The sequence below is a fragment of the Camellia sinensis genome, chromosome 12, assembly GCF_055761805.1.
Source record: "Camellia sinensis isolate YWXY chromosome 12, ASM5576180v1, whole genome shotgun sequence".
NCBI classification, from domain to species: Eukaryota; Viridiplantae; Streptophyta; class Magnoliopsida; order Ericales; family Theaceae; genus Camellia; species Camellia sinensis.
This window is the reverse complement of record NC_138972.1, coordinates 118538173-118560571: the sequence shown is the minus strand read 5'-3', so window position 1 is coordinate 118560571 and position 22399 is coordinate 118538173.

Below are 22399 nucleotides of genomic sequence, written 5' to 3'. Positions count from 1 at the left end.
CTGAAATATGAGTGTACCTCTACCTCAGGCGCAAGATCAATCCTGCTTCAAGGTTATGCACTCTTCCACTTACATTGTTATGCACCCACTTCACTTGCATTGTAATGCATTATACCTATCAAGTTTCTTCCTCAGTCATGCACGATATTGTATGCGCGGTTCATTCAAAGAAGTTCTGTTTTAAGGTCATTCACTTTTGTGTATCAATCACACACACTCACTTTAGTGTATCAATCACACTTCATTCTCATTTAGTGTATCAATCACACTCTCTTCACTAAGTGTATCAATCACATTTCTTTCATTTTGTGTATCTATCACACACATTCTCATTTTGTGTATCTATCGCACACATATTTGCTTTTGTGTCTATTGCACTCTCACTTAGTGTATCAATCACACTTCTTTCATTTTGTGTATCTATCACGCACATTCTCGTTTTCGGTATCACACTTCATTGATTTAGTGTATCAATCACACTCTGCTCACTAAGTGCATCTATCACACTTCGTGTTCGCTTTCAGTATATCTATCATACTTGTTCACTAAGTGCATCTATCACACTTCGTGTTCACTTTTAGTGTATCAATCACACTCTGTTCACATAGTGCATCTATCACACTTTGTGTCCATTTTCAGTATATCAATCATACTTTGTTCACACTGTGCATCTATCACACTTTGTGTTCACTTTTAGTGTATCAATCACACTCTGTTCACATAGTGCATCTATCACACTTTGTGTCCATTTTCAGTATATCAATCATACTTTGTTCACACTGTGCATCTATCACACTTTGTGTTCACTTTTAGTGTATCAATCACACTCTGTTCACATAGTGCATCTATCACACTTTGTGTTCATTTTCAGTATATCAATCATACCTTGCTCACTAAGTGCATCTATCACACTTCGTGTTCGCTTTCAGTATATCTATCATACTTGTTCACCAGGTGCATCTACCACACTTTGTGTTCACCCTTTGTGTATCTATCACACTATGCTCACCATACTCGCTTAGTGTATCTATCACACGCTCAACTACTGTATGTATCACATGTTGCTTCATATAGTGTATCTATCACATGCTCGCTTTGTGTATCAATCACACACGTTCGCTTTGTGTATCAATCACACACTCTCACTTTGTGTATCTATCACACGCTCACACTTTGCTTCATATAGTGTATCCATCACACTCGCTTCACCTTTTATGTATCTATCACACTATGCTCACTTTGTGTATCTATCACACGTTCACTTTGTGTATCCATCACACGCTCCCTTTGTGCATCCACCATACACGGTTGCTTAGTGTATCTATCACATATTTGCTCAGTGTATCCATCACACTTGTTTCGCTTTGTGTATCTATCACACTTTGCTTTGCTTAGTGTATCAATCACACTTTATTCATGTAAGCATGTCCATCACACTCTCTTCACTTTTGTGTATCTATCATGCATGTTTGTCCACTTAGTGTATCTATCACACTTCGTTCACTTTTGTGTATCTAACGCACATGTTCGTGAGAATTGCATAATTCTCTTACATCCTTTCTGCATGAGATGTAGTTTGGTTCATGTCTACTTGCTGGCATAGCATTCGCTTAAAATGTTGCATTTATTTTGCATAATTGCTTCATCACAGCTACATTCGCGCTATTTTGCACACCTCACTTGTACTTGTTAGTACATTGCATTGTTTTGAGTGCAAACCGGCTTCGCGTAGCGTATAAGTCCAACTTTCAAAATCGGCTTCGCGTAGCGTATAAGTCCAACTTTCAAAACCGGCTTCGCGTAGCGTATAAGTCCAACTTTCAAAACTGGCTTCGCGTGGCGTATAAGTCCAATTATCAAAGTCTTCCTGCATATCATTTGCATCCTGCCCCTGAACTACGCTGGTTTGATTCCTTGCAAAGGGATACGTAGGCAGCCTGTGGGCACAACCATTTATTTATCGGTATTTTGTTTGTTTGTCCAAGTCTTCGGCCTTGTCAAAAATGGGTCGTCTCTGGGCTTTGACATTCACTCCCGTCATTGTTATGACTTTCGAGTTCTGTCAAAGAGGGGCAACTGTAGACACCCCATTTTTGACCGCCCTTAAGACTTGGGCACTACTGATGGTTTGCTCGGTGTTGAGAGATGTGCAGGGCAAAAAATCAGTTTCTTCGGCTAGAAGAGAGGCAAATCTTTCAAAACACTTTGTTTAGGGTTTTGGAGTTGAAGAAAAAAGGAGAAGAGGGGAGAAGCCAAGTTGGAGAAGAAGATAGGCAAGAATTGCTAGAAGCGAGTCGAGCAGCCCTCGCTGAATCGGGCTTATCTATCTGTACACTTGGAGTTTAGCTATAGGGCCACCACCGTCGGAAATCTTACTTCCGGGGCTTCACTTTGCACTCAAGAATCTCCTAGAGCCAAGTCCGGGTGGGGGAGATATGATCAGTTGAAGTCGGGCATCATCCCGGTTGGATCGAATCTGCGCGGATTCACGGAAAAGGGCATAACTTTTTGCACAGGAGGAATTTTGATGCAAGGTTTACGCCATTGGAAAGCTAACTTCCGGGGCTTCAATTTGGACACCAATCGGCAGTTTTTTGACCTTACCGGCCATCCACCGGTACTATATTTATCCGGCCGGCAATTTATTGTGCCGACCGGCACTTTATTTTGCTGACCGGCAATTTTTGCTAGCCGACGACCTTCCGGAGCATTCTGCAGATTGAGTGGATTCCAGCTGTGCCAGCTGGAATGCACAGAATCGATCCCCCACGTGCATGTGTGTTTGTTTTGCACCTTGTGAGCCTTTGAACCCCTTAACCTTCTAGAAGCTTGAACCTTTTGGCCAAGCTTCTTGGAGAAGCTTGGCCAGCTGTTTTAGCTTCCTCTAGAAGCCTTGCACCCCCCTTGAACCCCTTGGCCCCTTTGAAGCTTGTCTTAGAAGCTTAGCGTTGCTTATATAAGCACCTCTCCTCCTCCTTTGTTTAGGTTAGAGATTTGAGGCAAGAAAAACCAGAGATATACCACATATATCTGATATACATACATACAAACCTCCATCTCTCTCGATATCTCTCTCATTCAACCATCAAACACCTTTGTTCTTGGGCCATTTCTTCATCAACTCATAGCACAAGGCATCCAACGCCCATTCCAGTAGCTTGAGGCTGTTCTCCAAAGCTTAGGAGCACCTAAACTTGGTCCAAGAGGTGCTGATTTGCTGGTCTTCAAGGGTGAGTCCTCATCTTCCCTTTTCTAGCCTTTTCTTGCTTCATATCTAAGCCATAGTTGCTTACATCTTTGGGCTCCGACCCAAACTTCAAATCATCATATTTTGAGGTCCTCTTCATGTTTGATTGAGGACCTCTTGCTGTTTGAGGATAGTAGCTAGCACTTCCTTCTTTATCTCTCCTTTAGGCCCTAATCTTGCATGTTATTTTTGGCCTATGTGTAATCTGTTTTTTGGGATGTAGTAAACTGTAGATAGGCTTATTTTGAGCCCTTCTTCAACATTGAAGAAGGGCTCAACACTGTTTGGGACTTCCATGTTGTACTTCCCTTTATATCCTCTTTTTGGTCCCATTTTTGTATGTCTTGGCAGCCCCTGATGTTGCTGTTTTTGGACCTTGGTCCGAACTAAAAGTGGCTTTATTTTGACCTCCTGAACATGTTTTATTAAGGTTATTTTCTTGTTTGGTGAATGTTTTGTATACCTCATGTTATAGCCACTTTTGAGCCTCATTTTGCATTGTATTTCTAGCATGTTTTTATACTGATTTCGGGGCTTCCCTGAACTGTAAATGTTCATATTTTGGGCCCCTATTCAATGTTGTTGAAGGGCCCTAACATGTTTGGGGACAGCAGCTGTGAGTTGCTTCATAATCTCATGTTTGGGGCCGTTTTTGTATGCCATTGTTGCCCTATCTTTGTTTGCTTTTTGGCCATGAGTTGTACTAGTAAAATGCTAATTTTGGGGCTGCCTTGCTACTGTCTATTCATTGCATATCCATGTTGTGCATGTTTGATATAGCTATAGGCCATTTCGGGTGCCAAAGTCCATGTTTCGGGACTATTCCATGCATCGGATGTGTTTTCGCCTCATTCCGGGGCTGTTTTCCCCCATATTTCAGTGTTGAAATCCCATTAGCATATTTGCATGTCATTTTCCATGCCATTGCATTGCATATGCCATTGCCTCGGTTTGCGTGCCCGTGTGCACGCATTTCGAGGCACTTCATTTTCATTCATCGGCCTCTTATGTGAGTGTGGCTGAGGCTCTCTCATGTTAGTATAAGTCCATGTTGCATTCTATATGCCGTTTTAGCCATTGCATTGCATATGCCATTGCCTCGGTTTGCGTGCCCGTGCGCACGCATTTCGAGGCACTTCATTTTCTTCCATTGGCCACTGTTTTGGGCCTAACTAGAGCTGTCTAATTCATGTTTAAGACCATCCTTGGCTTATTTGCATGCATCATCTTGCATGTTTGCTTGTATCGGCATGTTGCATCCTTAGCTCGTATGCCTAAGTTGCATTGCATCTTGCATGCATCACCTTGCCTCTTGAGATGAGTATGATAGAGGTTAGGCCCCCTTGTGTGTTTAGTTGGTTTGCATGCATTTTGAAATTGAAGTTTCACACTTGATTCTTTGGGCCATCATGCATGGAAATGCGTGATTGGTGGTCCGAGAATCGGGGCACATCCTCCTTTGAGTCATTAACATGATAAGGAATGTGATTGATGCATAAATTGTTTGAATTGCATTGCCATGCAAGATTTTGCCCTCTGCTGCTGTGAGTTGCAGGTTCTGCAGGAATTGATTGCCGGCCGGTAGTATTTAGTGCCGACCGGCAGTCAATAGATGGCCGGTGGATCTATTTTGTGCCGGTGACTAAATGCTACTGCCGGTGGAAATTCTGGTCAGCCGATGATATCCCCCAGTGTCCTGAGAGGCATCCCTGAGACTTTGGCAGTTTTCAGAAGAGCAGAGCAGGGAAAACAGAGGCAAACTACGCATGGCAGTGCGATTCCGAGCCACTCCCGAGCATGTGTTGCATCTGGCCCTCGCCCCGAGGCGGTTTACTGTTTTTCTTTAGTTTAGTTAATTTGTTAATTAATTAAGCAATTTGTAATATTTAATTAGCTTGCGTAGTTAATTAATATGTATTATTATTTTGGTCCCTCCGAGTGAGGGCGTGTCTGTAATAAGTGTGTGTGCGTGGTGTGCATGTCTTCCAACCTCCACTTCTTTCTTCCCTTTTATTTACCTGCTTATGATGGTAGATTAGGGCACATTTATTTTAGCATACCTTATGCTATGCATGCGTGCATTCATGCATTTGTTGACATGCATCAGGCTCGGTACATCACGCTAACTACATCTGTATTTCGATTCAAAAATTGAATATGTGATAGTTGATCGCATTTCATAAGCCATGCTTAGGTTAGCCGAGCCTATCTAATTGCATCCTGTATGTGTTGCATTAGGCAATTTAACATGAACTAGGACACGTATGTTTGCTAACTAGTTTACTGTTTTGGCACGAAGTACAATGTAAGTATTTTCGCTTTAGCATCTCGCATGCGTGTGAATGTTAACATGACAGTATGCTTGCCATGTGGCTAGATGCTTATGTGATAAAATGTTTTGAATGCCTGTGGGTGAAGGTTGGATTGTTTGAGTTGGAAAAACTCATTGAAATCCGTGTTTTAGCCTACTTGCGAGTAGCAAAATTTAAAGCATTTTCAAAACAAACGGATATGCAATGTTTCTTTCCAAATTAGGCAATCTAGTCTATACTTGTTTGCTGCGCGCATAACATAGTAATTCTAGGCTAATAATTGGTTTAAGAACATATAAAGTTTTCAAAAACGGATATCACGGTTAGTAGAGGCCGGTCTTCGGACCGGGCGAAAGGGGGTGCTCATAGCTGACCTTCCCCGATTGTACCCAAGCTCCCGAGCCGAGACAACTCCGGTGATGACGGACATGTGGCCTTCGGCACCGAGTCAGGGTTTCCTAAATTTCCCCATTTTAAAAATATTTAGGTGGCGACTCTGTATCTGGCAAAGCAGTCCATGTTTGGCACTACTTTTTCAAAAATCTGTTTCTCAAAACGATTTGCCAGATTTGGACTCTTTGGTTCAAATTAAGAACCGCGACAACAAAAATCGCGAGTCCGAACTGTAGCATGAGGCCCACGCGGGCGCTGTTACACATGATCATGTTGCATTAGTTTTGCTTGCATGCATCCCTTGCCTCTTGATCAATCATGATAGAGGTTGGGGCCCCTTACGTGTTATGTGCATTTCATTCCATATTGATTTGCACACTTGGCACCTTGGGCCATCATGCATTGAAATGCGTGATTGATGGCCCGAGGGTCGAGAATCATACTCCTCTAAGTCTCAAACATGCTGAGGAGGGTGGTGGTGCATAAATTGCTTTGAAAATGCATTGCCATGCTTTGTTTGTCCACTGCTGCAGCAAAACAGGATTTTGCAGGAAGAGATGGTCGGTCGACCATCTTCCGTCCCGGGTGGCCATTAATTGTTAGCCAAGATTACCATAAATGGTCGATGACCAGTTCTCCATGGCCGGTGGCCTCACCTCTTGGTCGGTGACCTCCCACAACCCTCAGGGAGTAGTTTAGAAGCAACTTTGAGACTTGCGCAGTGTTCAGAGGTGCAGAACAGTGTAAACAGAGGCAGCATGAGTATGGCGATGGATTTTTGAGCGAAGCCGTACAAGCATGCATGCATCCCTCGCCTCGAGGCCATTTCAGCGTTTTAATAACTTAGACTGGTTATTTATTTCGATTTGGTTGTGTAATTAATTAATTAGCTTATTAGTTGACTAGTTAGTTTATTTATATTATTTATTCGGTCCCTCCCTCGAGAGGGCGCAATTGTGTAATAAGCGTGCGTGTGTGTGATGCATGTCTTCCAACCCCCACTTCTTTCTCCCTTTCATTTAATGCTTATGATGGTTAGTTTTAGAGCATATTTGATTTAGCATACCTCATTCATCTGTATTGCATGCACCGGGCTCAGCGCATTATACTAACTGCATAGTATTTCAATTCCAACTTGAATACGTGTATTAAATTGCCGCATATCATACGCCACCTTAGATTAGCCGAGCCTATTCTAATTGCATTTCCTATGTGTTGTATTAGCCATCTTAACATGGACTTGGATCATACATTTGATTACTAACATGTTCTTGTTTTGGCTCAGAGTACACTGTGAGTGTTTATGCTTTAGCATCTTGCATCTTTGTAAGTGTTAACATGACAACATGCTTGCCATGAGGCTAATTGCTTATGTGATATAACTGCCTGAATGCCTGTGGGTGAAGGTTGGATTACTTGAATTGGAGCAATTCATCAAATCCGCATTTTAGCCTACTTGCGAGTAGCAAATTTCAAACCATTTCCAAATAAACAGATATGCGATGCTTTGTTCCAAATTAGGTAATCTAATCTATACTTGTGTGTTGTGCGCATCACATAGTAATTCTAACTAATTAACCGGGATAAGAACGCATGTGTTCTAAAAAACAAGATATCATGTTTAGTAGTGGCCGATTTTTGATCGGGCGAGGGGGGGTGCTCATAGCTGACCTTCCCCAATCGTACCTAAGTTCCCGAGCCGAGGCAACTTTGGTGATGAAGAACACGTGGCCTTAGGCACGAGTCAGGGTTTCCTAAATTCCCCCAAAATAAAATATTTAGGTGGTGACTCTGTATCAGGCAAAGAAGTCCATGTTTGGCACTTCTTTCTTAAAAATCAGTTTTCCAAAACGATTTGCCGGATTTGGACTCTTTGGTGATTTATCAATCTCACATCGCACATTGTGGGATCAGATTAAGAACCATGACAAATGAGTCCAAACTGTGGTAGCATAAAGCCCGAGGGCGCATCCACAGTTTCTGGCGACTCCGCTGGGGAGTTAGAGAACTTGACTCGAACTCATGATATCTTGTTTTGATTACACTTATGTGTCTCTTTGCATTGCATGTGCATTGGTGCGCCTAGGACACTGTGTTTCCCATATGCTATTCCTGAACGGTTTGCCGGAGGCTCGCTTTGAGAAGCGTGCCATAAGGTTGACCGGTTACGGGCTCTACCACGATGGGAACACAAACCCCGGTTTTTACCGGGGCACCCTTTTGACCATTCGACCTAGTGCATATTCGGAATCCATAGTGACCATTCCAAACTAGGACAGGTTGCTTACCCGACTGTAGGTTGTTTGAAACCACTATGTGCGTAGTGAAACCCTAGCTCCTGACAAAATAGGACAGGAAAACCCTACCCCAACATAGGGGTGTTTTGGCTCTTACTTGCTTATTATGTGCTTTTTGAAGTTGACCTCTACAGGGAATACACATATCAGTCTGCAAGTCTGGGCATCAGGCCTGAGCGCATCAGTGTTTTGAGAATCAGTTATATCTGCGGGTATCAGATTCAGATTTCGGGCAGTAATTTTGGGGAACAGTGATCAGTGGTCGAATACAGTTATTCAGCTATACTTATGTCTGCTCTAGTAAAATTGGGCTGAGATGTTGCCTACTTTCTCTTTCAGTTCAGAGATTCAGTTTGGAGCAGCCATCATTCTCCTTTGTTGAGGCAAGACCTGTCAAGGCTTACCGGTTCACCTGCTCCATCAGTCACCGATTACATCATCTCCGTTCAGGTCAGTAGACTTATGATGACACAAAATTTAGACGAAATTGTGGTTATGGCAGCCGCATTGGACCAAGGAATCATCTTGCAAGATGTGACCAATGTTGAAATACCACATCCGCCTAGGTCGCCTGTCGCGTACCCAATCTGGACCTCCCAGTTATTTCAAACTCGTGAGCCCACCAAAGGTCTGTGCCTAACCGTGCCTATGGAATGTCGGCTTCACCACTAACCATATCGTATGCTAGGAACTTCATGCCGCAGGAACCCCCGCTACTGGGGTGAATTGTAATTGAGCTCGGCCAACCTGATGCTGTCTCAAACTCCGGCAATGACGTATCAACGATGACAGGGCTTCACACTGAAGCAACAACCCAAACCTCCCACCAAGCTGAGGCTAGTGGAAAGAACAAGATGAAGGTGGATGCTAATCCCTACGAACAACTTCAGCAAGCTGTTGAGGCTCTAAAAGCCGAGGGGTTGAATAAGCAAGACTGTGGATGACATCTTCCCCACTTAGATCGAGAGTAGTTCAAGCCAGAGGGAAAATATGGATAAGGATCGTCGCACCGGAACTGTTCCTGCCAATCCTAACCTTACGCCCGGAAAAGATCAGAGAGACAAGGCAGCACCTGCCGATCCCTTTGCTAGTGCGTCCAGCAAAAGTCCACAGACTTCAAGGTATTTGCCCCGAGGTCGTAGAGTCTTCCATGCCCTCTACATGCCTTTGTCTGAGGCACTTCAAATCCTGGCTGAAAAGGGGCATCTTAAACCCCTCGAGCCTCGACCTCTCCCAAGTAACCTCTCTCTCTCTCACATGATGCTACTCAATACTGCGCGTACCACCAGCAAACTGGTCACGACACCGATAATTGCTTCCGCCTTTGCCATGAAGTGCAAGATTTGATTGACAACGAAGTCATCCTCCCGCTGAGCTCAGCAAAGTCTGTCAGCACTGGATTGGTGGATTTCGAGGATAATACAAGCATGTGATCAGGGGTTGGCCCACTTGTGGGCGGCGCTCGGTTTACTTCAGATGTGGCGTATGGCACGCACTGTTTTGAGCGTTTGCGAATGCTAGCTTTTGTAGTTTCTGACTCAGGTGTTGAGTCAGTTCTGTGGTTTTATTTTGAGTCTATCTTGTTGTTTTGAGTCAGTCTTTTTGATTAAGGTCTGTCTTGTTGTATCGAGCCAGTCCAGTTTTGTTAGAGTCGGGTGATTTCGGAGGTGTTACCTCGAACATCACTTGCTTGTTTTGGTATTTGTCTTTTACACTCTTTTGAGTCTGTTTCTGCCAGGGAGCCAGTTACACCAGAAAGATCTGAATGAAATAGCAGTGGTTTTCATGTTTTGTGTTTATTTCTGCCTTAAATCAGTTGAATCAGTTGTGCCAGAAGATTTGAATGAAACGGCAGTGCTTTTCACCTACTCCTCATGTGCCTTTAAGTCACTGCATTGACCTAAGTTTTTCAAAACCTTTTTGAACACTGTGGTGAAAACGAAGAGGAAGGAATTCCTCGGGATTTGCAAAATTTGATCAACTTGAGAGAAAGAGAGGCATGCTAAGCCCTTAATAAATGAGATCATGTTTGTTAATGTGAGTACCGAGAAGGATCCTGGCTTGATCCAGATTGGTTCCGCATTGTCTTCAGCGTGAGCGATTAGTCTCTTTCTTAAATGATTTCAAAAAAATATTTTGCATGGTCCTACGAAGACCTGTGTGGAATCGCTCTTGAGATCGTGCAGCTTTACTTACATGTGTGCATTCCTGCCATACACATTGTACATGTTGTTGCATGTGCTTTACTTACATGTGTACATTTTATTCCTTACTTTACACATTGCTTGCGTTATCGCGCATGCTTTACTTACATGTGGTCATGCTTATCTTCACAATTGCCTTACACATTGTACATGTTGTCGCATGTGCTTTACTTACATGTGTACATTTTATTCTTTGCTTTACACATTGCATGCGTTTCCTCGTGTGCTTTACTTACATGTGTATACTTTTCCTCACCTTCACACATTGTATACGTTGTCGCGTATGCTTTACTTACATGTGTTTGTGCCTTCATAGCATTGTTATGCTTGTTTCAAATCGCATTGTTATGCACACACTCGGGTTACGTTGTTATGCACCCCTTCCACCCGCATTATCATGCACCCTCTCACTCGCGTTGTCACGCACTTTTCACTTGCGTTGTTATGCATGTTTCTAACAATATTGTACCTGTCAAATTTTCTTTCTTTTTCAGGCACAATATTGTATGTACAGTTCATTTGAAACTGGCGCGACCAGACAAACTGCACAAGCACGATATTGTATGTACGGTTCATTTGAAGCTGGCACGATCAAACGAACCACACAGGTATTGTATTCTCCGCGTGAGATGTAGCGAGAATTGAATAATCTCTTACATCCTTTCTACATGTAATGTAGTTAGATTTGTATCCGCCTGCTTAAACTGTTGCATTTATTGTATGTATTTGCTTCGTTGCAGCTCTCTTTGCATGATCATAAGTTATGTTCGGCATCATGCATGTTTTTTGCATCTTGCCCCTGCCTACGGGCACATACCTTGCTAGCTTGTATGCTTTGTCTAAGTCTTCGGCCTTGTCAGAAATGGGTCGTCTCTAGGCTTTGACGTTCACTCCCATCATTGTTATAACTTTCGAGTTCTGTCAAAGAGGGGCAACTGTAGACACCCCATTTCTGACCGTACTCAAGACTTGGATGTCATCGTTTGAACACTCGATGATCATCCATGTTCATGTTCGTCTGGAGTTCTCGGAGGTTTCGGTCACGCGCCTTACCTCGAGACCTCTCGACTTGTTTGTTTTGTGCTTGGTTGTGCACCAAACACTTGTGTTTTTGCTTCTGAGGGCATGGAATGGCTTGTTGGCCATCCTCACACATCACCGGCCTTGGCTTGAGGCCACCGGCCTTGTTTTCTTGCTACTAGCCAAAGATTTTGGTCGGTCGGCAATGTTTTTGGTCGGTCGGCCATTTTTGTTGGTCAATCGGCCATGTTTTCCAGCCGACCCCTTTTCATCTGCTTTTGGCAGATATTTTATGCCAGCTGTCACAGCTGGCATCCACATTACATCCCCTCTATACACGTGTATGGAGGGATTTGCTCCTTGCTTGGCTTCTCTTGGAAGCCTTAGATTTTGAGCCTCTATAAAGAGGGAGCTCCTCCTCCGTCCTCCAAGGTTCAGAAAAATTAGGTTAGAGAGCTTAGATATAGTTTTGTATCTATACTCCCTTGTGTGATTATATTTTGTGCCCTAAAGGGGTTTTTCTTCTTAGTTTTGCACTAAGACACCTAGTGTTACACCATCCTTGGGTTGTTAAGGCTCTAAGGAGTTGTTTTTAGGGTTCTTGGGCTGGTTTTGATCCAAGGAAGGTACTGGAGTGGTGTTCTTGAAGAGGTTCTTCAAATGTGAGAACCTACATTCTTTATTCCCCATTTTTGCACAAGCTTTTAGCCTATCTTTCTTATTGTTTTAAGCTTCGACTATAACTGATAAAAATTCTAATTTTGTGTGCTTTAGAACTTTGTTTAAGGCCACTTTGAGGTTTGGGGTTGTCTCCCCCCTCCAAGGCCTTGTTAGGCCTTGTTTTAGGTCATACCTTTTGGCCATTGTTTTGATCTTTGCATGACCTCTCTACCACTGAAATCTAGAGGATTTTCAACGGTGGAGAGGTGGCTTTGAAGTCCTAAAAAGGAGAGGGTCATCCCCTCTCCTTGTTGTCTTTAATGCTTGCATAAATGGCTTATGTGGTAGCATGTCTGTTTAGTTTGTTTTAGCTCCATTTCAGCATGTATTAGGCTTTGTTTTGCCATGATACACCTCTGTTTTGAGTTGGTTTAGACATGCCATGTATGCTTCATACACTTGTCTTGTAATCCCATGATTTGGCCTTAACATGCATCATGTTGTAACATGTGTTTTTAGCATGATTTTGGCTCAACTCCATGAAGCTTTTAGCCTTGTTGTAGCATGCTTAAGCTCTATTTTTCATTGTTTTGGTTATGTTTGCATTGTTTTGTATAGCCACCATGCAATCTAGCTTGTTAGCTTTGAGTGTCCAAGTTGCTAGCATGCTCTATGTGGATCATTTCAGTGGTTTGGCATCACTTAGAATGTTATTTCAGTCCATATTTCATGCTTATAAACTTACACTTATCCTTCCTTTAATGTCTTAAAGAGTTTGTGTTTTATGCCTCATAAATGTGTCATTGTGTATGCCAACATGTTTGGGTATTTGGGATAACATCTAAGTGGGTTTTTGGGCTTATTTTGACGTGTCATACCACTGATTTTGGTTGCCTAAATCATGCCCTGTTTGGTTGTATTAGGTGTAGTGTAACACCTCTTTGATGGCCTTGCATGCCTCATGATTTTGCCCCTTCGTTTTAGCGTGTTTTGGTTTTGGTCATTGCATGTTTTATGCTCACTTTAGCTTGATTTAGGACTGTTTTGGGTCATACTTGCCATATGCTCTTTGTTTTGTGTAGTATTGGTTCAAGTCCCTCGACTAGTCTTAAGCTTCAGGCTTGGGCATGCCATGCTTGACTTGTTTATGTGATTTGGCATCACTCCTAGCTTCATTTCAGAGCATGTAATGTTGTCACATTTGCATGTTTTTCATTCATTTTAAGTGTGCTTAAAGGTTTCCCTTTTGTGCTTAAAGTATTGGACCATTTAGCATGCATGTTTGTATGTGCATTTGCCCTCATGTCCTTAGCATTTTGGCCACTGATTTGGGCCTATTTGAGAGCTACCCATTTTGGTTTAAGACCATCCCCGCATGTTGTTGCATGCTTGCCTTGTATGTTGTCACATACTTGTTGCATATTTGGTGAGTTGCATGTTGTAGCATGCTAGTTTAATTGTGCCTCGTTGTGTACTTAATCCATGACATGTTGTTGCACACTTGGCATATTAACATGTTGTTGCATGTTTAAGTGGTATTGCATTTGGTATGCATCTCTCGTTAAGTTGCCTAACAAGTTGTAACATGCTTGCCCATCCTCACATGTTCGCCTTGCATGCTTGAACGCCCATGTTGCATCTTGCATGCTTGTCTAGGTTGTATGGCATTTGGCATGCTTGTTACCTTAACATGATCATGTTGCATTAGTTTTTCTTGCATGCATCTCTTGCCTCTTGATCAATCATGATAGAGGTTGGGGCCCCTTACGTGTTATGTGCATTTCATTCCATATTGATTTGCACACTTGGCACCTTGGGCCATCATGCATTGAAATGCGTGATTGATGGCCCGAGGGTCGAGAATCATACTCCTCTAAGTCTCAAACATGCTGAGGAGGGTGGTGGTGCATAAATTGCTTTGAAAATGCATTGCCATGCTTTGTTTGTCCACTGCTGCAGCAAAACAGGATTTTGCAGGAAGAGATGGTCGGTCGACCATCTTCAGTCCCGGCTGGCCATTAATTGTTAGCCAAGATTACCACAAATTGTCGATGACTAGTTCTCCATGGCCGGTGGCCTCACCTCTTGGTCAGTGACCTCCCACAGCCCTCAGGGAGTAGTTTAGAAGCAACTTTGAGACTTGCGCAGTGTTCAGAGGTGCAGAACAGTGTAAACAGAGGCAGCATGAGTATGGCGATGGATTTCTGAGCGAAGTCGTACAAGCATGCATGCATCCCTCGCCTCGAGGCCATTTCAGCGTTTTAATAACTTAGACTGGTTATTTATTTCGATTTGGTTGTGTAATTAATTAATTAGCTTGTTAGTTGATTAGTTAGTTGATTTGTATTATTTATTCGGTCCCTCCCTCGAGAGGGCGCAATTGTGTAATAAGCGTGCGTTTGTGTGATGCATGTCTTCCAACCCCCTCTTCTTTCTCCCTTTTATTTAACCGCTTATGATGGTTAGTTTTAGGGCATATTTGATTTAGCATACCTTATGCTATGCATGTTTGCATTCATTCATCTGTATTGCATGCACCGGGCTCAGCGCATCATACTAACTACACAGTATTTCAATTCCAACTTGAATACGTATATCAAATTGCCGCATACCATACGCCATCTTAGATTAGTCGAGCCTATTCTAATTGAATTTCGTATGTGTTGCATTAGCCATCTTAACATGGACTTGGATCATACATTTGATTACTAACATGTTCTTGTTTTGGCTCGGAGTACACTGTGAGTGTTTATGCTTTAGTATCTTGCATGTGTGTAAGTGTTAACATGACAGCATGCTTGCCATGAGGCTAATTGCTTATGTGATATAACTGCCTGAATGCCTGTGGGTGAAACTTGAATTACTTGAATTGGAGCAATTCATCAAATCCGCATTTTAGCCTACTTGCGAGTAGCAAACTTCAAACCATTTCCAAATAAACAGATATGCGATGCTTTGTTCCAAATTAGGTAATCTAGTTTATACTTGTGTGTTGTGCGCATCACATAGTAATTCTAGCTAATTAACTGGGATAAGAACACATGTGTTCTCAAAAACAAGATATCATGTTTAGTAGTGGCCGATTTTTGATCGGGCGAGCGGGGGTGCTCATAGCTGACCTTCCTCAATCGTACCCAAGTTCCCGAGCCGAGGCAACTTTGGTGATGATGGACACGTGGCCTTAGGCATGAGTCAGGGTTTTCTAAATTCCCCCAAAATAAAATATTTAGGAGGCGTCTTTGTATCTGGCAAAGCAGTCCATGTTTGGCACTTCTTTCTTAAAAATCAGTTTTCCAAAACGATTTGCCGGAATTGGACTCTATGGTGATTTATCAATCTCACATCGCACATTATGGGATCAGATTAAGAATCGTGACAAATGAGTCCGAACTGTGGTGGCATAAAGCGCAAGGGCGCGTCCACAGGCATGCCAAATGATGGCCAAAAACCCACTGAGACATGACCAATACATGCAAGAATGAGGTGCTACTTTGATAAGCCATGAAAGGGATTATTCTACACATGCAAGAGGCAAACACAAGGTGACCAAACCAGCCATAGACTGAGTCTAGGCAAGTCCCAAAAGTCACCAAAAAGGGTCTAAACCAAGCCTTGGAAGTATGAAAGTATGTGCTCCTTTGAAAGGCCAAAAATGAAAACAAACAAGGCCAAATAGAGCATGATCAACATGCCAACCATTGAAAATCTGCTAGATTTTAGTGGCTAAAAGGCCAAACAATGATCAACACAAAGGTCTCATGGCATGGCACAAAACAAGGCTAAATAGAGCATGCAAGAGGGTAGATGACCCTCAACACCAAGAGTGCCTTAAAAAAACATGAAAAACACTTAAATATGAAGCTTTTTTCAGTTGACAACAAAGCCTAAATATGCATGCAAGTATGGCTAAGAGAATGATCAAGATAGAGCTTAAAAAGAGGGAAAATGAGTTACCCTTGAAGCTTACAAAACCAGCAAGTTTTGGGACCAAAAACCAACTCTTCAACCTCTGAAAATACCCTCCAAGAACCTCAGATCAATGGTGGAGGTGTATGGCTATGAGGTGTGGTGCAATAGGTCAAGAACAATACACTTTGAGCCAAAATATAGAGATATAGAGAGAGATATGTATTTTGCCTTCAAGAAAATTCTCAACCTGTGCAAAGGAGAGGGAGGGCCTCTCTTATTGAGGTTTGAAGCTAAAGCTTCCTCAAGAAGCTAAAAAATTGGATGCAAATCCTCCATACACGTGTATGGAAGATACAGTCTGTGCCTTCCAGCTGGCGTAGCTGGCATCCACACAATCTGACAAAACAGGAGGAAACCAGCCGACCAGAAAAGGTGGTCGACTAGGGCAAGTGGTCTCCCAGATAAAAAGTGGTCGGTCAAGGGTATTGGTGGTCTCCACATTGAAAGCAAGCCTAAGGTGTGGTGGGAGACCAGTATATGTGGCCCAAAGATCAAGAAAACCAGTTTCCCGACAAGAAAATCGGCTGGCGGGGAAAAGTGGTCTCCAAGGAGAAAATGTGGTCTCCCACCCTTATACCACTTCCCAAACAAGGAAAAAAAGGTTCATGCCAAAAATGAAACAACTCGGATGCAAAACGAGAGTTTGGGAGGCAAAGCGCGCGGCCGAGGGCCTCGAAAACTGGCTGTTGAGCACAAAAAGTGGCGTATGACCACAAAAGTAGTCTCTCGGACCATAGTGTCCCTCTAGATAGAGGAAACAAGGTGTGTTCCAAAGAACGTGCCAAACGGAGAATGTTAAGGGGTCCCGAGCCGAGGTGCACGGCCGACGGCTCCGAAAACTTGAAACTAGTCTACAAACGGGAACAGTGGCGAACGACCACGAAAAGTAGTCTACGACCATTGAGAGACGGTCTACAAGACCTCTCCCTCCCTCCGAGAAGAGAAAACAAAACTCGGTCCGTGGATCGAGCTAAAGTAGAAAGGGTCCCGAGGTCCGGAGGTGAGGCTTTCAGCCAAGAACTCCGAAACCTCGAAACGAGCACAACATGCGCGATCACCGAGCGCTCAATCGATGACGTTTGAGTCTTAAGGTCGGTCAAAAATGGGGTGTCTATAGTTGTCCCTCTTTGATAGAACTCGAAAGTCATAAGTGACGGGAGTGAATGTCAAAGCCCAGAGACGACTCATTTTTGACAAGGCCGAAGACTTAGACAATAGGCAAGATAACAAAGAAATGTGCTCGCAGGCAGGGGCAAAATGCAAGTGACAATGCAAGAAGCCGAACATAACTTATGATTATGCAAAGACAACTGTAGCGAAGCAATCATACACAATGAATGCGACAGTTTTGAACGAATACAAATCAAACTATATTTCATGCAGAAAGGATGTAAGAGAATTATACAATTCTCGTCACGTCTCACACGGAGAATACAATACCGTCCGGTTCGTCTGGTCGCACCAGCTTCAAATGAACCATACATACAATATCATGCCTGTAAAAAAAAGAAACTCAACAGGTACAATATTCGTTAGAGATATGCATGGCAATGCAAATGAAAAGTGCATGACGACACAAGCGAAGTGTGGGTGCATGACAATGCAACCAAAGTGTGACGCATAACAATGCGGGAAGGGGTGCACGACAACGCAACCTAAGTGTGACGCATAACAATACGAGAAGGGGTTCACGACAATGCAAACTAAGTGTGACGCAAAACAATGCGAAAAGGGGTGCATGACAATGCGACGTAAGTATGACGCATAACAATGCGAGAAGGGGTGCATGACAATGCGACCTAAGTGTGACGCATAACAATGCGAGGAGGGGTGCATTACAATGCGACCTAAGTGTGACGCATAACAATGTGAGATGGGGTGCATGACAATGCGACCTAAGTGTGACGCATAACAATGCGAGAAGGGGTGCATGACATGCGACCTAAGTGTGACGCATAACAATGCGATAAGGGGTGCATGACAATGCGACCTAAGTGTGACGCATAACAATGCGATAAGGGGTGCATGACAATGCCACCTAAGTGTGACACATAACAATGCGAGAGAAGTGCCACTTCAATAGTATGCTCGAAACATAATGCCAAATAAGGAAATACAAGCCTCAACGCGAGCGATTTAACCGGAACCTCCGATTTACCTCCTGGAGGGATCACAAAGTATTCAAAAAGGATACATCTTGTTCTTGACGAGTAACGATGAGCCACGCATCAAAGAATTGAATTTGAAGTTCCCGCGGAGACAATTTCGCGTTGGAAAGTTTACTTTTCTTGTACTTTCTCGAGAGCCGAAGACTCCAATCATCACCAAAATACACAGGGAGAACAAAGAGACCTTGGAAACCATCCAGGAGGATGGCCGACCACCTAGGCTAGTGGCTGGCCAGCTTTTGCTCACCAAGGTGGTCGGCCGACCAGAAAAACTAGTAGGCCGACCAGCTTACAGAAATTCGGGGCAGTTTAGTCTTTTAAGGCCAGATCTTTAAGTTCACTTGTCCAAAACACTTTTGCTCATACCTCCAAGGCCGAAATCAGCTCCTCTTGCTCCCTAGACCCTTTTCTCTCTCAGATCTGCACTTTATACGCGTTTTCCAATGCCCCACGTGAAGTTGTTTCGCGAAAACTTTCGATTCTCTTCGTTTTGAACCGAATAAAATTTGATTTCGGAGCTTCTTTCTCCATTTTCACCACTTGAGGTATGTTTGTCTCGAAGTTTGGCACATTTTCCCGGGGGTTGACTTTTGTTGACTTTTTTTCCCCATGAGTTGACTTTTCGCAATTTTGGCTCATTTTGCTCATTTTGCCCATTTTTGCAGATTTCTTTGGATGGCGGATCATTTCCATCACAGGGGAGGTTCTCCACATGCCGAGGATAAGCCAGACATCATGTCATTGCCTCTGAGGATTCGGCCTTTCGACCCGGAGAGGTACCACCCTCAGGAGCACGTCCTACATCCTACCACCTTCTATCATTTTACCGACTTCGAGCGGTGAGCACCCGCTGACCTACTGCTACGGGAGCCAGTGTCTCATCTATCTCACCAGGCGCGAGAGGTACGCATTTCCCTTTTACATGCTCTGCGATGTATTTTTGCATTCATCACACACTTCATGTTCTCACTGTATATTATATCTGCTTGTTCTGAACATATTTATATACACAACATCCGGTCCATTTGGCACACAGCTCATACATAACAATACTCTATTCGCTTAGCACGCAGCACCCCCAATACAGTATTCTGTTCATTTGGCACGCAGCTTACTCTGAACATACGGTTCGTCCTGACCTCATAGTTTGTCTCAGGCACAAAGCGCATTTTCGGGCACACAGCTCATTCTTTGCACATACAGCTCATTTTTTCGGGCATACAACTCACTTTTCTGTTTGAACACACAGCTCACACATTTCATTTGAACGCAGCTCATTCTGGACGCACCATATTTGATTTAATTTTGTACGCAGCTCATGCATTCCACTTCGAACACACAGCTCAGACCTTTCAATTCTGAACACACAGCCCATACATTTTTGTTTGCACGTAGGTCATACATTCCACTTGGAACACAGTTCATAATTTTCAATTCTGAACACAAAATTCATTTTCTTCATTTCTGAACACACAGTTCATTTTGCTTCATTTCTGAATACACAGTTCATTTGCTTCATTTGCACGCAGCTCATTTTCATTTCTGAAGACACAACTCATTTACTTCATTTGCACACCGTTCATACATTTCATCCTGAAACTGAATACATCTGTTCATTCTGAATGCTGGTATCTTCTCGTTCCACACGAGGTTATGGGTCGATCCTTGCTAGAGAGTGGTCTGCGGAGCTCCCAGATGCTGTACGTCACATCGTGGACGAGGCAGGATTTGGACCTTTCTGCGCAGGGATATCACGTTATCCGGTGAGTAGGACCCTCATGGGGGCACTTGTGGAGAGATGGTGGGACACCACCAACTCATTCCACTTTTTAGCTACTGGGGACATGACGATGACCCCATATGACTTCTCTATGTTGACAGGCCTTGACGTGGCTGGCCGACCGGTCCCCTATGACGCAGATATGGACAAGTGGGACGCGGCTTGGATTTATCTGCTAGGAGCCCGCCCGCCGATAGACAGGTCATCAGGTAGAGTTAGGTACACCTGGTTCGCCAAGCGATTCAGGAGGACTATGCCTGAGACTATCGAGGAGCTAGAGCAGTATGCCTGGGTTTTTTGATGTTCCGCATCGGGACCACCTTGTTCTCCAATAGGGGGAACACAGTTGGACTTTATTTGCTCAGTGCTTTCGTAGACCTATCACAGGTCAACCAGTATGATTGGGGTGGCGCCGGCCTCGCTACCCTTTACTGTTATATGAGCGCGAGCTCCCGCAGGCGAGGGAGCATAGTGGGTGGCTACTGGAGAGCTTGGGAGGTACATTCTGCCCTCTTGGTTTACATTTCCGTTTTTCATTATTTGTACACTGCACACACAGCACACATTACATTCTGTACTCTGCATTCTACACCTGGCATTCTGTATTTTTCATGTTCACATTCTACACTTGGCATTCAGTATTTTCAATAGATTCTGTGTTTTGACAGTCGCTGTCTTGCCTTTCACAGCTATGGATTTATGCATACTTCCCGACGCTGGCCCCTGAGCTCGAGGTGGAGGTGCCTCTTGAGATCCCCTACTCCCGCAGATTTGATGGTCGGTGTCGGCCGAGGACTCGGGAGACTTTGCCCTATCTCCGACAGTTCTTCGATATTGTACGGCCGATGAAGGTAATCCAAAACTCTCAGTTCGTCATGTTTTTAGCTTTGGTTCATCTTGCATATTTACGACATCTGATCAGTTTATGCACTTGTTATCCGCAGATCCCTTGGCAGCCCTGGGCACCCTTGTCAGGAGATGCCCGGTACCGATTCACTGGGGTGTAGGCCTCTTCTTGATACAGGACTTTATTTGAGGGGCCAGTTGCCAGGGCCTGGTTTCTGGGGGATCGCTTCATGCATCAAACGATGGGCAACCCTGATCAGGGTATCCCCTCGGCACCTCCAGATGACATGCGATCCACTAAGTGACTCACTCCCCAGGAGGTCGAGGAGCTCATGTTGGGTACTGATGCAGTTCTACTGTTGGAGGAGGGAGATTACGCGAACTACCGCCATACATACTTGATGCCTCCATTGACAGGTGTCTATACTCCCACGATGAGGGCTGCTGGCATGCCATCATCGAGTCGAGTTCGGGCTGCAGATACCCTTTCGACTAGCAGGGCCGGCACATCGAGGGGTGGGGCTAGAGAGATCCCCCTGACTTATTAGTATGCTGGGTGGCCGGATCTTCCGACCTAGCTGACAGGCTGGCGGTATGGGACATCCTACCCGATTCCATTGGAGCCTCCATTGCCTGATCATCGATACGTCAGTGACCCTGACTCGCCACCTGTATGCTTTACAGTTTTGATTTATCACTCAGTTGTTTAGACATTCATTCATTCACTAATGACTTGCACTTACATCTGCAGCCTCCCAGAGGGTACACTGAGGGGTTACTCGGAGTGATGGCCTCACTCGAGAGCATGGTCCTACGGAGAGAGACGCAGCTGTTCATCGCCGGCGTCACGGTACTTTTCGATTTCCTTGCTTTATCATACTTCTGATGATAGACTGCAATTGATCATTTCATTACATTGGTTTGACTGCATGTATAGAGCACATCTGACACACCACATTCACATACTACATCTACAAGAACATACTCTACGCAACATTCCCACATCTGCATCTGATATACATACTTTGCCTGATGTATTCAAATTGCCCTCTTTTTTTGTTTTTAGATGCCACCGCTACAGGCTGGGCCATCCAGGCCTTCTCGAGGAGCTGGGAGAGGGGGCTCGACTCGCAGCCGAGGCAGGCGTAGAGCGCCTATCAGAGATGATAAAGAGTCCAGCGAGGAGGAGGAGTCTGCACATCCTCAATTGGAGATATCCGCAGGCAGAGAGGAGGACCCTGGCTCCGGTTTTGAGAGTGGAAGTGATGCCGGGGAGGGTTCCGAGGACGGCAGCTCCGATTCGGATGATGGTGCTGGTGGAGGTGGTGCAGAGGCTGCTCAGCCGAAGAGGATGGAGAGAGCCTCCCGATCTTGAGCCTGACAGCACTAATGCAGATGTTCTTGCTTTATTTTCTCTTTTTTTTTTTACTAGTAGTTGTAGCACATCAACTTTAGGCAGTTTTATTTTCTTTAAAACTTGTACCCTGTTGTAAAAATGTTGTA